Source organism: Chrysemys picta, chromosome 9, assembly GCF_011386835.1.
Source record: "Chrysemys picta bellii isolate R12L10 chromosome 9, ASM1138683v2, whole genome shotgun sequence".
In the NCBI taxonomy this organism is placed as follows: Eukaryota; Metazoa; Chordata; order Testudines; family Emydidae; genus Chrysemys; species Chrysemys picta.
The window spans coordinates 45,443,411-45,460,142 of record NC_088799.1 but is presented as its reverse complement, the minus strand read 5'-3'; the positions used below and the strand labels follow the sequence as shown (position 1 = coordinate 45,460,142).

At 42.2% G+C, this 16,732-nt stretch overlaps 1 protein-coding gene across 2 annotated transcripts in view; it reads right to left on the bottom strand.

The window, feature by feature from the left end:
* Positions 1-16,732, bottom strand: part of GPC1 (glypican 1) — a 311,664-nt gene that overhangs the window by 137,955 nt on the left and 156,977 nt on the right. The gene's annotated exons all lie outside the window — the stretch shown is intronic.

Below are 16,732 nucleotides of genomic sequence, written 5' to 3'. Positions count from 1 at the left end.
AATCCACTCTACATTTACACACCTCATTCTGGATTAATTTTCATGTGTAGATAAACTCATAAGAAGATGACCCCTGCCCCAAAACATTTACAGTCTAAAGTACGTGTCATTTTCCCATCTCTAGACAGCAAAAAAGTTCGTTCCACAATAGAGTGAACTTCAAGGTTTTGAAAAGTTCCATTCTAACCAATGGAGCTTGATGCAGGTACTGATTAGTAAACCAGAGAGCTCAGTGAGCATTCTGCTGCAGTAATTATATTATGGGCAGGACTGGCTGCACCACCTAGTAGTGAGATTGCCTGCCACTTCCTATTATAAAACATTTTTGCAGTTGTTTTTAACTGTCAACCATTTGGGCTGAAATTTTCCATGCTGGGTGTCTGCCTCAGGGTGAATTTTTTGGAAAGTTTCTGTCAAAATAGTTCAGCTACTTCTGAGAACAAAACTAGAGAAATTTACATTTTGCACTCCTCCAAAAGTCTGGTGACCTTTTTTTTAAAAAGCTCTACAGCCCTGATGTTTTGGACCAGGGACCTGAAATTTGACAGGAAGGTAGCCAGTGCCTTTTGCTATTCCTCCAAAATTTTGCACAAATTTGGTCAAATTATAAGCCTTTGGGGAATTTCAGCCTCTCACAGCTCTAATGACGAGCAGATGGTGCATGCACCATCTCTATAGAACTGAGCTTGTGTCACCTCCCAGGATTACAGTGGCAAAAGTGGATTCTCTCTGTAATTGCAGCTCCTAACTGCTGTCCAGACCTGGCTGGGACTGGGCACCAGAACTGAGAGCAAGGATCCTGTCTTTCTTGTGCTCTCAGGCTATGTCTACATAGCAGTGTAAGCCCAGGATTCGAACTCAGGCTCAAGTCTGTACACAAATCATGCTAACCCAGAGCTTGGAGCCTCAGTCAAGCATGGACCCAGGGCTCAAGTCCTATTGATTTTGCAGTATAGATGCAGCCCCACTGGACTCATGCTCTAGGCATCTGCCAAAAATATCCCACAGGCCAAATTTCTTTATCCTCTGGACAGTCAAGTTTTCCCACACAGCACCATGAACAAAGGGCTAGAGCAGCCACATTTTGGGAGCGTGCTAGGAAGTCAGGGATATGGGTGGCTGGACTTTGGCCCACATAATGCAGTCTCAGGCTGGAACCCAGGATTAAAATATTCCTAACCTGGGGTTACAACCGAGTGTAGATGCTCAAACCCTACAATAACAAACCCCGGATCTGCTAACTCAAGTTCTACTAACCCTGGGCTTACAGTGCAGAGTAGACATACCCTCAATTACTCCTGTGCTGGGGCCCAGGCAGCATGGAAGAGGAGCCTGCTTGACTTGAATGCAGAGTGGACAAAAGCTGGACCAGGAGATGGGAAGAGTAGATTGGGACAAAGAATCTGGTGCGACTGGGACTGCAGCGTGGGTGGGAAGAGACGGTGGGAAGAGAGAAACACTAACGGTGAGATGTGGGGAGAGGCTGGAATCTGGGGTGTGAGGGAGACTGGGATTGGCTGGACAAGGAGACCAGGACTGATGACTGAATGGGGAATGGAAGGCTGGGACTAGCAGGACAAGAAGACTGGGAGCCAGTGGGGGTAGGGGGGGGAAGACTCTGAGCCAGTTGATACGGGAAGGGAAACACAGATCAGATGAAGGACTGAGGGGCGGTGGGAAGACTGGAACTAGCTGGACAAGTAGACTGGGACTGGGAACCAGTGGGGTGGAAGAATAGTGGGAGAATGGGGGGCCGGGGGGGGGGAGAGAGAAGGAGACAGATCAAAGGAGGAATTGTGGTGTACCAGAAAAACTGGGACTGGCTAGACAGAGACTGGGATGAGAAGCCTGAGGAGTGGAACCCAAGATTCCGGAGTCTCACTGATCCTCTGTTCACAGCAGATGATACCCACTAGCAAAATGTGTCTCTTCCCTTTCTAGTGCTGGTCCACACAACCTGTTGCTATCAGTTACGCTGCTAGCGCAAGTGGCAGAAGTCTGTGTAGTATATTTAAAGACTCCACCCTTGGTGATTAACCATGTCAATATGATGCCAACATGACAGAATATCATTTTTACTGTTTGTTTTTATAAAACCCTAGGAAATAACACACAAAAAACTATGTTAAAAAACTGTTATTAAGGTTGCGAAGTCCAGCACTCAAAAGTTAGGAAATACCTGAATTAATGTTACAAGGGTCCTCTGGAAAAAACAGTATGTGATCATGTAATTAAAGATGGTATCATAATGCATATCCACAAGGTGGGCAAATTAAGGTTGCTCAGGCAACCTGAATTCTGGCATTTCCTAACTTTTGAGTGCTTGACTTTGCAAACAAGGTTCTTTTAATGTAGTTTTTTGTATGTAGTAATATTTACAGTTTAGAGAAAAATAAACCCTTGGAGCTGGCCTAGTGACCTGTGGATAACATTCTGCATTAGCATGGGGAAGATACTTGTTGGAAGCTCCAATCCTAAAGACCTCTCAGAACGAGCTTCAAAGACTCATACACGGGTTGGAAATGGGAGTAAAAGCTTAATAGTACTTGACAGTATTCTCTCCAGTGAATTAAGTGGTGCTTAAAAGCAGGTAAAAAAAGATAGCACCACAGAAAACAAAACATCTTTCAAACAACAGGGTCTCAAATGTTACTGAATTAATTTCAGATTTTAAAAGAGCCACAATTGTCCTGGGCTAGGGTAAAAGTAAGTCCAGTGTTAACAATTCTTGTAGCTTTTATTTTATTTACTTCTATATCAGGGAATTAGGATATCCATAAGAATAGACGGGGGAGGGGTATAAAAATAATTCTGAATGCCCCATTTGTAAGCTTCTCCCACTCAACCTGACACCTTCTGTTCTGCCCTTTACCCTTGGGTCTCTCTGCTTCTCCATCTGTGACTTCCCTCTCTTCATCGAAATCCTTCCATACAGTTAACTTTGTCCATTCAATGCTGCCACATCAAGCATTGTGCAGATAATTAACGCCAGACAGAAACCCTATTTAAAGCTTATTAATTCAATCTGTGCTTTTGAACTGTATTGTCACCAGGTGATTTTAATCTGTAAAATTCTTGGGGCAAGGACCAAGTCTTTCTTCATCTTGTTAAAATGATCTGTCCCACCCTAGTCACCCAGAGGGAAAAGGATTCAGTGACTGGAGTATTACTCGCTAGGGACAATTCCACCCCCTCTTGTTTCTTGGGAGTTTCCCAAGCAAGTGAAGCTGAGCATAGACTGGAAGGCACATTGACATGGTTAGAATCTTCTTGTCTAATCTCCTTACTAACCTTGCTGAGTGATGGAATGAGAGGTGAACCTGACACGGATATGGACGGATGGAGCTGGAGTAGCTGAAGAAGGCAGTGCTCCTTTTCCAATGGGACTAAATACTGGCCATGTCCCCTATGACAAGTTTAGTATATGCAGTAGCACAGTGTGTTTATAGGCATTCATTACTCCTCAAGGGCCAATGTATTCATTTTTGTGACATTGGAACAGGGCTTTATGTTTTAAAAGTGAATCATCATATTGTTGGGGCTGTCAGAAACAACCCCATTATCTCCAGCATTTTAAAAGCTGAATTCAGACCCGATATTGTTACACTGTAACAAACATTATTTCCCGGCACCTTGATTAATGGGTGATATGACCTCTGGTTTGCAGCTGTCCAGCTTTTTTTGATTACTGATATATAGCTTGGAATACAGTTGAGCAGAGAAGACATTAGCGAGTTGCTTAGTGATGCATTACTTGCAAGACACTAACGGAAATCAAAACTAAAGGTTAAAGGCCCAAAATAGTCACAACGAATTTGTTTCCATATTGTTTCAGGGTTCTCCTTAAAATGGTAGATCTTCACTTATATTTTAAAGAGCTCCAGACCATAACTTAACTCATCACATATCCTTGGATTTCCATGCTCTTCTAAAGCCAAACTAATGGGTTAATTCTCCTCCTACCAGACCTCTAAAATAAGGTTTAAGGTATGCACTATTTTCAGCTGCAATCTTCAATTGAGCCTCAGGAAGTTAAGTGCCCAAACCCTATGAATTTCAATGCAAGTTGGGCACCTAACTTCTTGGGCACTTTAAAACACCACAGTCTTAATTCTTAGCCAAAACAATTTTCATAGCTCGCTCTATGATCTTTTTTCCTCTTTTGTCCAATCTCCTTAAAGACTATCCTTTAGCAGCAATCATACCCTGAGCCATTGAAGGAGATTTTGTCTACTGTTGTTTTAAGCAGCAGGGGAAGTAATCAACACTGAAATGCATGTATTAGGTTTGGAAAAGTGGAAAAGCAAAGCAAAATAATGCACGTTAAACTAAAGCTTCAAAAAACATTAAAGTAGTTTCAGAGGAGAAATAAGAAATTCTTATTTCTTTCCACTAGTGAAGAGTGGGATCTTCCATATTCTTAACAGTGCTTCAATCCCTTCACATACAAAGGCACCATCCTTCTGGTCAGGGTCTGGGTGATACTATGTTCTGATACCCTTGCTACTTTTCGTTAATTAGCAAGGGTCACCGTTGAGCAATACAGAGCCCTCTATCCCTTAAGGGTAGATCATGAAGTCTATCGATAGATTACAAGTCAGAAGTCTTTACTGCTGTGTAAGGTTTGTAGCCTCTGAAATAAAACTCATGTCGTTGAATTAGTCCCTTGTGCTGAATTCTGAGTTATAATTTATTTTTTAAGATATACACAAAAATATTTGGGGGGTCTTTTCTATGGCTCCACTTTAGCAAAGCATGTAAGCATGGGTTTAATCAGAAGCACATGCTTACATGCTTTGTTGAATCAAGTCCTGTGTGGGCAGTCCTATTCTCCATTCTCTAGACAGTGGAACAAACGCTGTACCAGTGCTGTCTTGGCTAACCCATAGTTTTATCAAAGATGTATTATACCAGTGATCACTTTTTCAAATAGTCACGAGCTGTCAGATAAATGGCATTTGTTATTGTAATGGGTCGTTTTCAGCAAATACAAGAAACAGATCCAAAATTAGGCACTCAAATAGCCCAGGACAGCAGCAGTCCAGTTCCAGGAAAGACCCAGGACAAAATATATTGCACTAGCTGTGTTTTTTTAAGCCAGGAAGCCATGTTAGTTGATTACAGAAGCTTTACTTCCCTCCTCCTCCTACTTCTCATTCCGTGTTTTCCATGTTAGATTGTGGTGAATGTAAAGGCCTCTTTCTACCAAAAAATGGACAAAGCATTACCTAACCTCTGGTGCGGGCACGTCAACCGTTAGCCTGATACTCAAAGGTGGTGAGCACCTGAAGCACCGATTGACTTTGCTGGGGTTTGTGCTACTCTGCATGTCAGAAAATCTGGCCACAAGATATGGCCACAGCCACCTCTTGTAAGGAAAGTCTGTTGTACTCTACCTTCCGTTTGTATAACAGGTTTGCAGACTTCATCAGTTCTCCTGTTCGGAAGGCCTTACACAAAAGGGGTACCACAGCCAAATGGTATATTTCCCCATCTTAGAGACTGGGACAGTCTCTTCCTCTCTGTAATATACGTCTGAATTAGCAAAGCCAGTAAGGAATGGGATGATGATATATATCCTGCACTCTTAAAGGGGCACACCTCGATAAGCAGGAGTATTGCAAGTTTTGAAAAAGAAAGAGGTGTGGTATAGTAGAGAGGGCACCAGACTGGTAGCCAGGGGGCGTGGGTTCTATTCCCAGCTCCGTCACTAACTTAGTGTGCGACATCAAACAAGTCACTTCACGTCTGTTTCCCTTTCTGCTCCTAGTCTGACTTGTCCATTTACAGGATGTTACACAGTAAAGAAAAACCCTCAGTTGGCCTGTGCCAGCTTACTTGGGTTCACAGGGCTTGGGCTGCGGGGCTGTTTCATTGCTGTGTAGATTTCCAGGCTCAGGCTGGAGCCCTGGGATCCTCCCACTTCTAGCCTGAGCCCAGAAGTCTCACAGCAGTGAAACAGTCCTGCATCAGGGATTTTCTCTCAGTATCTGTATGTACAATGGAGCCCTGATCTTGGTCCAGGCATCTACTTGCTTCTAATAATCATAATAATATAAAAACAACTGATTGTAATAAGCATAATTTTTGCAGACAGAAGAACCTATATCACCCTGAATGAGAGAAAATGCATGAAGAAACACCCTCAAAAAAAAAAAAAAAAAAAAAAAAAAAAAGCAAATGTAGCCTGCTATGCAGAAACTTGCTATATTTTCTAGTATCATAGTTTCAACTTTACTACATGTGCCAGGAACCCAGGTGGCACATCACCTCATGCGCCCAGTTTTTGGAACCGGGGAGACAGCTAAATTAGATTTTCAACTGATTAGAAACAGAAGGATGAATCCGGAGAAAGACTGAGTTATAGGTGCACAGACCTTCTCAGGATTTGGCTCATACAGCATAAATGTCATTGCAATAGAGCCGCCCGAAGAAATTCTACTTCTTTACTTTTCTGAGAAGAACAGCTTAAGAAGGCTGAAGGATGGGAGCTGTTCCAATTGAAAATTAGTTAAGTTTAACAGGCTCATTGTATGTTGGTTCATATAATAGACTCCTCTGAAAAGCCATGCAGAAAAATTTCATCTATTCGTCTCTCATTTCATTGTTTTGATCTCAATCCGGCCATGTGAACACAAATGCACTCAGCATAATGATTCTTCCATCACAGATGGTGACATCCAGCATTTATTATAAAAGCTAGGCTGATTGACTGTATATTCTGTGAAATTGGAGGTTTTCAGAAAGACTCATGCATTAGGCCCTACACATTAAAAATAAAACCCATCAACACTGTCTTCTAAAATGACTGTCAGGACATCATTAACTTCTTGGAAAATTATTCTGTACCATCCAATATCTCAGAGAAGCAGGTGATTTCTTTCATGTTGCAAAACAGATGTGCATTTCACTGTTGTTTAAGCAGTTAGAAGAGAAGGGTTTTTTTGGGGGGAGAGGAGGGGAGTGGACAAAATATGGTAACATCTGTTGTTTTATTGCATATGCTGTAACTGAGACGTATGCTTTACCTTTCCTACATAAATCTATGCATCATAAGCATGAACAAGCAGCTCATAATACTGTCTCTTTTGGGTCTGTTAGTCCTTGTACAAGGCACCCAAACGCAGTGTGCGTTCTCATCCAGTCAGCACTTCCCTCCCCCGGCCCCTTTTTTCTTATAGGAAAGAATATTGTGCTTGTGTCATTCTTTAAAGTAAACTGCTTCATGCACACTAAAACATACCCTGCAGCATGGATGTTTGCAGCTTCAATGTGAAGAGAACAAGCCGTAAGGAGAAAGAAAACTCCAGGTGGTAAAACTGTTATAGGTGAATATAAGCATTCACTTCCCTGAGGCAGCTACCTGTGAAGAGTAATCGCTCCATGTACGGAATGCACTTTCAATAGATACCCCACCCCATTCCACTAAAACCATAAATACCGAGTGAGATGCTCAATATTGTAGATGAAACAAATCTGCAGAAAGCAGCAGCAGGACCATCATAAATCATTCCCAGTTGTTTGTGTTTTCTTAAGATGGTTCTTTATCAGAAACAAACAGCAAAGCCACTGATGAGCTTTCACCTCACTTCTCAGAGGAATAAAAAAGAGAGGGTCTTTTGTTGTGCGTTTTGTTGTTTCTTTTTCCATATGCCCCAGTTTTGCCACCTCTTCAGGACAACTCCCTTTTCTTGTCGGGTTCAGAGGTGTTTTGCACAAGCTGCCTCAGTGTAAGAAATCATGATGAATCCAGGGAATTGCATTTGATGCTCCCTTTCAAAAGCATACTCATACACTAGCCACATCCTGCTCTCAGTAGTACTGAAGCTGCTCAGGTGACTGAGGGCAGAATTTGACTCTGTCAATCAAACCCCAAAACTATTTTTTTCCCCAAAAGATTTTAGAAAAATACAGTTAAAGGTAATTTCAAAAGGAAAAGTAGTTTCAAATCAAAAAGTAAAAATATTTCATTGAAAATTGTCACAATGAAACACCGCCTTTTTTGTTTTTTTTTTAAAAGGTTTTATTCAAATGAAACAATTTGCCAAAATCTATACAAATTCACAAAATGTGTCAATTAAGCTGAATCTACATTTTTTTTCTTGATAAAAAGAGTTTTGATTGAAAAATGTGTCTCTGCTCTAAGAGTAACTGAGGGCAAAATTTGGCACATGTTTTTTTAAGTGGGTGAGCATTTACCAAATACACTGTAGTTAACTGTTACAACAATGGAGGGTGAAGGTTAAAAGCACATTTAGCTCATTTGTTAGCTCTTGGGGTTTTTTCCAGCTCATAAAGCCTTGTATTTTCACATCTCAGACAAAAAAACCCAAAACAAAATGGACTTTTCCATAGATGATGCTAAACTTTTCACATATCTCAAGGTTTTCTTGGTTTTGTAATTCTGTCTTCCCCACCAATTCTAGGAATCTTAAGATGTTTTACTGATTGAGGCTGTGACGTTGTGCAGTCTATATGGTTTTATAAAAACAGGATAATAAGTGAATATAATGTAACTGGAATTTGCTTCATGCAAAAGGTCTCTTGTAAGGTATCATTACAAAGCTTATAATCTACTAAGTGTGATCATCCTATTTGTATAAATGTACCACTCTTGTATCTGAAACTAGAAATATGAAATATAACTCGGAGGGCCTATTGTAATTATGCAAAGTGTGGGCCATTAATGGTGGTTTGGAATCTTGATGACTTCCATTGTCTGCAGATGGCTGTGTTTACCTGTGAGTCTTCCTGTATGTGTGTGTGCTGGCAAGTGGGTAATGAAGTCTTGCAGTGACATGTGATCATGTCACCTGAACTGGAATCCATCTTTAACGTGGTGCTTTTCCAGTGAGGGGGGGTGGAAAACCAGAGGGACAAAGGGTTCCCGCCTTATGCAAAAAATATATAAAGGGGAGGAAGAGAACAAGGAGGAGAGGAGCCATCATGAAGAATCCCCTAGCTATCACCTGAGCTGGAACAAGAGCTGTACCAGGGAAAAGAATTGTGTCCAGTCTGAGAAAAAACTTACTGAAGCATCTCTGAGGGTGAGATTATCTGTATTCAGTTTGATTAGACATAGATTTGCGCATTTTATTTTATTTTGCTTGGTAACTTACTTTGTTCTGTCTGTTACTACTTGGAACCACTTAAATCCTACTTCCTGTATTTAATAAAATCACTTTCTACTTAGTAATTAACTCAGAGTATGTATTAATACCTGGGGGAGCAAACAACTGTGAATCTCTCTCTATCAGTGTTATAGAGGGCGAACAATTTATGAGTTTACCCTGTATAAACTTTATACAGGGTAAAACGGATTTATTTGTGTTTAGACCCCATTGGGAGTTGGACATATGAGTGCTAAAGACAAGCACACTTCTGTGAGCTGTTTTCAGGTAAACCTGCAGCTTTGGGGCAAGTAATTCAGAGCCTGGGTCTGTGTTGGAGCAGACACGAGTGTCTGGCTCAGCAAGACAGGGTGGAGGAGTCCGGAGCTGGCCGGGAGAATAGGAGCAGGGGTAGTCTTTGCACATTAGGTGGCAGCTCCCAAGGGGTTTTCTGTGATCCAACCCATCACAGAGACAAAGTTATATTTATTTATTCTTTTAATGTATGTAGAAAAATATGTCTATACCCCAAGCTCTGCAAGCCCCAACAATACAGCACAACCACCCAAGAGTCCATCTCCAGAACCCAATCAAATAAATGGCTTCCAAAGCATGTTGTGAAGTTCAGCAAACTCCGGCTGGTTTCGACCAAAGGAGAAGCAAGTTCCAGAATCAAGCTCAGTCCTCTGTCTTATAGCTCCAGGTTCAAGCTTGAGAGTTCCCAGCAATCTCAACTGCAGCAACATGAAATTTGGAGCTATCAAGTAGAGGAGTCCCAGGCCAGTTAGGGGTTTGCAGGTCAAAAGCAACAGACTAACGTCCCAGCTGTGCACCAATAGGCAGTCAGTGCAGATTTCAGAGTACTGGTGTCATGTGCTCCCAGAGAGACACTGCCTACTAAAAGAACAGGAGTACTTGTGGCACCTTAGAGACTTACTGCCTACTAAGTAAGCATCAGCTGCAGTCTCCAAATGAACACATGAGTTCAAGGTGTAGTCCCACAGAAAGCGCATGTTCCATGCGTAATGATTCTGATTGTTTTGCAATGAAGCTTTGTGTGTGTATGTATCTTATACTTAAAGATGGGCTCAAGCCACAAAATTCAAACGCCTCTAAGTTAATCAGTGTTTAGAACTGGAATTTTCATTCCACCTGTTATAATGAAAGGAAATATTTGCAAAATCAGATCCTGGACAGGATTTTGACCCCAAATTTTAACGGGGGGGGGGGAGAGGGGGGGGAATAGGCTGGACAGCTCTCTATCCATCGGTTTTGTTAGAACAGATGCTCACACAAGCAGACCTTTCTCCGGCAAATCAGAAGTTGATTTGATAAAATTCACTTAAATGTGTATCTATCTATCTATCTATCTATCTATCTATATCTTAAATATGTAGTTACAGCCTTTAAGCTACTCTCCTAACTCCACCCTTGTACTGTATCCTAAAATAAGTGAATTCCTTTTACAAAAACATTTGGTTGAACCTAAAATAAGTCAGAAGAGCAGAAAACACAGTATTTTAGGAATCACCTAAACGGTTAACCATTGTTTCATGACAACTTTCAACACTCCCCACACCTTTACAAGTTAAAAGAATGATTCATTTAAAAAGAAATATGTAATTGTCTAAAAAGAACTCCAAAGTCATGTTCTTAATTATGTACATTGCTTTGTGTCACAACATACTTGTTCTCCAGCTACTCATATTTGAAGTTATGTAAACTTGTAGATGATATCAAATATTCTAATAGGTAATCTACTAAAATACATAATTTTATTTTAAATAAACTGTGATTGGTGCATCTTAAAAATACTGGACTTTATGTCCGTTTATGTCAGCTATGTGGTAGGAAATGTAGATTTTCAATTTTACTTTTTGATATTCCCTTAAAAGGTCTAAATAATTATAAAAAGAGATTTCCTGGCTCACAGCTAAAGGTCAACAGCCACACAAGCAGTGCTGCTAACTGCACCGAAGTGCTTGAGAAGAAAAGACTGGCACAATATTTCACTCTTATTTAAAAGTGATTTTAAAAAAAGGGAGAGAGGGAGATAAATTAGGGTTATAACAATTAAGCTTTGATTAATACCATAAAAACAGCTTTGTTCCTTTCTGTTTGCAGCCCCTCACTGTCACTGCCCATTGACACTTACTCTTATTCATTGTTTTTACACATCTATGCCAGCAGTGTTTAGAATATAATTACATGCTGCGCGAGTCCCAGGGAAAGCTTCTTAGATGAAGGAGTGGAGTAGCTATCCTACAGACAGGTACAGAACTACAGAAGCTAGCATCAGCTATATAAAAAATTCGGAAGTATAAATGAGTTGAGATGTATTCTAGATAAGATGTAACCACCAATATATAGTATAATGCTATCAGATCTTTTCATTTGCCTTCTTCAGGTGGATCAGAGATTTACCAGGCATTGGTTGTAATCAATAACTGATATGAAAAACAACAACTTTTAAGTTTTATCTGAAACCTTGAAAAAGTAAGAGATTTCTCGACCTCTTAAAAATACTCCATGTGTGCACACAGGCACACATATTTGTGATGGAGAAACAACAAAGAACAGTGAATTTTGCCAAAGAGGCTTTTACAAATAGAATGGCTAGTGACTGCTGTTGGCATGACTCAGGGAGTTTGTTGGCTAGCTACTGCTTTCCAACCAGCAGAGGGAGCACCACACTTTTTTTTGCAGTTTTTTGTCCATGTAGGGGGATTTCCCCCTCCCCCCCCCCCCATGTAGGTATCAACATTTGACCCCCACCCCTTTTCAGACTACATCAATTTTAAAGCAGGGCAAATTGCAGACTAAAATCTATGTCCTTTTGAAGTGAGAAAAATGTTTTAAATGTAGACAATCTCCACAACCCTCACCCCCCAACAGACAGTCCCAGTTATCTTCACATTTCTTTCAACAATCTGAAATATAGAAACAGGGCAAGATTTGCAGGTAAATGAGCCACAAGAAAAAGCTAACTGAGCCATAACTAGCCTTCCTTATAAACAAATCCTGAGTAGGCCCCTATACATCTCTATAGCCCATTGCTCCAGTCCATATCAAGTTAAACTGCCCTGGGAATCTAGAATTCAGATAATAAATAATATGCAGAGGATAATCAAATCTTAGGATGGCAAGAACAGAGTTCAATTCCATAGTTATGTTTTTTAAAATCCAAATTTCATGCCTACATACTATTTTGACTGTTGCCCTATAAACACCTTCAGAGTTTGCCCCAGGAGCAGACAGTGAGAGTGACACAGTGGATTGTAATTCCTGTAACTGGGCAGAGGTGATTTTTCAGAGAACAGGCTGTCAGATCATTTGGGGCTTTACAGACAAAACCAACAGGCTGAATTGCTCCCAAAGTTGCGTGTGCAACACCAGTGTAGAGGACAGTACTAATGAGGTGGGCATTTTCTAGATGAAGTTTCTGGGTCCTTTAAAACTAAATGCTATTGCAGTGATCACCACTGAGATTACAAAGACATGATTTGCTGTGAGGCAATCTGCAACAGAAAGGGAAAGTGGTAGCCTCCAGGCTACCAACATGCCATCCTGCCACCAGAGACTCTGTGAATAATGTGACCTCCAGGCTGTAAATAATATTAGCAAAGGTTATACACCCCATTCCAAGGGAAATTACATCCACTATTCTGTCCCATTCCCTCAAATACTTCCCTCCTACAACAAAAAGGAGATGAGGTGCACAGGGTTATCCACATACCAATAACCCTGCAAGCCAGAACACAGCACTCTCTCTCCCCTACAGGCCAAAGATAAACATCAGACAAGAGGGATGAAAAGATGAAATCTTGCAGAACTCCATACATGAGTGACCTGGGGGAGGGGGAAAAGCACTTATTACCATACTTTGGGATCTCTCCCAAAGGAAGGGACAAAGCCAATGAAGGGCCTTTCCACTGCTTAACAGGTAATTCATCAAAACCTAGTAGTTAATAGTATTGGAAGCTGCTGATACAGTACAAAACCTACAAGGACATTTATACCTGTGTCCATCACTGGAAGGAGCATAAATAGGGCCCTACCAAATTCATAGTCCATTTTGGTCAATTTCACAGTCATAGGATTTTAAAAATAGTAAATTTCATTATTTCAGCTATTTAAATGTGAAATTTCAGAGTGTTGTAATTGTAGGGGTTCTGATCGAAAAAGGAGTTGTGAGGACAATCGCAAGGTTATTGTATGGGGGGTTGCGTTACTGCTACCCTTACTTCTGCAATGCTGCTGGCAGCGGCGCTGCCTTCAAAGCTGGGCAGCTGGAGAGCAGTGGCTGCTCCTGGGAGCTGAGCTCTAAAGGTAGAGCCGCCACCAGCAGCAGCACAGAAGTAAGGATGGCATGGTATGGTCAGGGCCGGCTCTAGGATTTTTGCCACCCCAAGCAAAAAAAAATTTTGGCTGCCCCCTCTTTTTTTCCCCGTGTCCCCCTGCCCCGCCCCAACTCCACCCCTTCCAAACCCCTTCCCCAAATCCCCAGCCCCGCCTCCTCCCCCGGGCGTGCCGCATTCCCCCCCCCCCCATTGCTTCCTGCGGGCCTCCCGGGACCTCCCGCCCTAGCTCACCTCCGCTCCGCCTACTCCACCGGGCGCGCCTTTGCTCCGCTTCTCCCCCCTCCCTCTCAGGCGAGGGAGGTGGAGAAGCGGAGCAGCGGCGCGTTCAGGGGAGCATGTGGAGTGGAGGTGAGCTAGGGTGGGGGGGTGCAGGAAGTAACGGGGGTAGAGGAACTGCTCCCCGCTCCAGCTCACCTCCGCTTCACTAGTGCCACCTCCCCCGAGCGCCCGCTGCTCAGCTTCTCCTCCCTCCCTCCTTCCCAGCCTTGCTGCACGAAACAGCTATTTCCTGCGCGGCAAGACTGAGAGGGAGGGGGGAGAAGCAGAGCGGCGGTGGTGCACTCAGGGGAGCAGGCGCAGGTGGAACGGAGGCGAGCTGCGGCGGCGAGCTGGGGTGGTGGGGGCGCTTTTTCCCCATGCCCAGGAGTCGGCGCCTATGATGGCTGGTGCCAGAATGCAGCCCCTAGAAATGTGCCGCCCCAAGCACCTGTTTGTTTTGCTGGTGTCTGGAGCCGGCCCTGGGTATGGTATTGCCACCTTTACTTCTGCGCTGCTGCCTGCAGAGCTGGGCCCTCAGTCAGCAGCCGCCGCTCTCCGGCCGCCCAGCTCTGAAGGCAGCAGCACAGAAGTAAGGGTGGCATGATATAGCATTGCTTCCCTTACTTCTGTGGTGCTGCTGGCAGGGAACCACCTTCAGAGTTGGGCACCTGGCCAACAGCCACCACTCTCTGGTTGTCCAGTTCTGAAGGTAGCGCAGAAGTAAGGGTAGCAATACCATGTCTGCCCTAAAATAACCTTGCAACCCCTGTGACGGGTTGGATCATAGAAACCCCTTTGGGAACTGCCAACTGATGTGCCCAGACTACTTCTGCCCCTGCTTTAATGGAAGCTATCAAGATTCCAAACCACCATTAATGACCCGCACTTTGCATAATTACAATAGGCCCTCCGAGTTATACTTTATATTTCTAGTTTCAGATACAAGAGTGATACATTTATACAAATAGGATGACCACACTCAGTAGATTATAAGCTTTGTAATGATACCTTACAAGAGACCTTTTGCATGAAACACATTTTAGTTACATTATATTCACACTCATCAGCATACTTTCATAAAATCATATAGAGTGCAACATCACCACCACCCCCAACTCCCTTTTGGGCAGGACCCCCAGTTTAAGAAACATTGGTCTCCCCAGTGAAATCTATATAGTAGTACAGGGTAAAAAACAAAACAAAACAAAACAAAACAAAACAACCCCACAAAAGACTAGATTTCATGGGGGAAGACCAGATTTCACGGTCCATGATGCATTTTTCATGGCTGTGAATTTGGTAGGGCCCTAAGTATAAACTTCCAGTTTGAAGGAAGAGGAACTCCTATATTTGAGACTGTTTAATAACATCACTCCTTGTGTGCAAAACATTTTGTTAACTGTAAACCAGCTGGCAATCCCAGCGGTTGAAGATGCATTTGTTTCTACATCATTTCTGCAACTGATCTCCCCCACAATTCCACTGCAACTTCAACTCCTTCGATCTGAAATTTCCAGTGGAGTTGTAAAGTCAAATTTTGCTCCTAGGCAAATTCAAACCTGAAATGATAAATTCGCTTTTGCATCACATGTCCTGCATAAATCATAAACCCAATATTGATTGCAGCAATAGTTAAGCAAACTAAAAAAGATGTAATAGGAGCAGGAAATATCTTCCTGGGCCTGAGGGCTCAACTGAGGTTATGCCTGCCACAAAAGAGCAATGATTTGTACGTTATGGTTTGATAAAGTAATACTTCGTTTTTTTTTAACACAGATACTGCTTTGGGCCCAAGAAAAATGTTGGACGTATGTCTTAGAGAAATGAAAGGAATATTTTTCTCAAATACTGGAAAACAATCATAAAGAACATCTGGGTGGCTCCAATCAGAAATTTAGAAAGAGAAGGACCCTGGTTTTGTTTTTTTTTAAGCCAACAATAAAACAAAATTAGGTTTATTAAAGTGTTTGCCTACTGGGCAATCTCTGTTTGTTAGTGCAATCCTCAATATTTTGATCCAAATTCTATCTCAGTTACCTCTAGGATGTGGAACTGTGTTCAGTCACATGCCCTGGATGTGAGGGTAAGAGTAAGTATATGGGCCATGATTTTCAAAAGTGCTACTGAATATCACAATATCTGGGCGTCCAATTTACGGCACTGTGACGGGGCCTGATTTTCAGAGGGCAGCAAGTGTGCTCAATCCTTTCTGAAAATCAGGCCCCTTTACAGTGTCAAACTGGGCAAACAAAATCACTAGCCACTTTGGAAAATCCTGGCCTTAAACTTTTCTCAGGGCAAAATTACAAATTAATCCCAAGCTTCAAAATAAACCCTTTGCTATGGTCAACTTCAACTATGCAGCTGCAATGTACCGTGCAGAGATGCATTGCCTTGGTTTTTTCCTATTCAGTGAAAAAGACCTTAATCTTGGCTATCTGCTTCTGAAGGTCAGGCCAATTTCTGTATATCTGTGTGTTTCTTGAAATCTCCAATTTTACCCTTCTATCCATTATTACCTCCCTCCCACACACTGTTCTTTTAACTATACCTCCATATGACAATCGTTGATAAAGGTAAGAGGACTGTGATTTTAAATGCCTGGCCTTTTACAAAATAGGTATTGCTGATAATAGATATGGTTCCAGAATCATAGGTCAGCTCTATTTTGCCAATAAACCACTTATTTCCACTGGCCTTAAGACCTCAAAGCCCACAGCTTTCGGCTTGTTCTGCAAAACTGATTCCACTGGCAACAAAAGCAGCCAGCCAGCCATATTCTTTGCTTAGTGCTTTGAAAGTGATGCTGTATCCCTGACACCATACTTCTCCACAGCATTGTACGGGTGAGTGCTACATTTAATTTCTGCCGTGAGCATCTGAAGGCAAATGACACTTGCTAACCTATTTTTCAACCAGGAAACTAACTAGAGACATCAGAGTCTTCCCCAGCATCGTGATTTTTCAGCTACAGCTCAAGGAATATTGCCAAGTTTCTTGTAA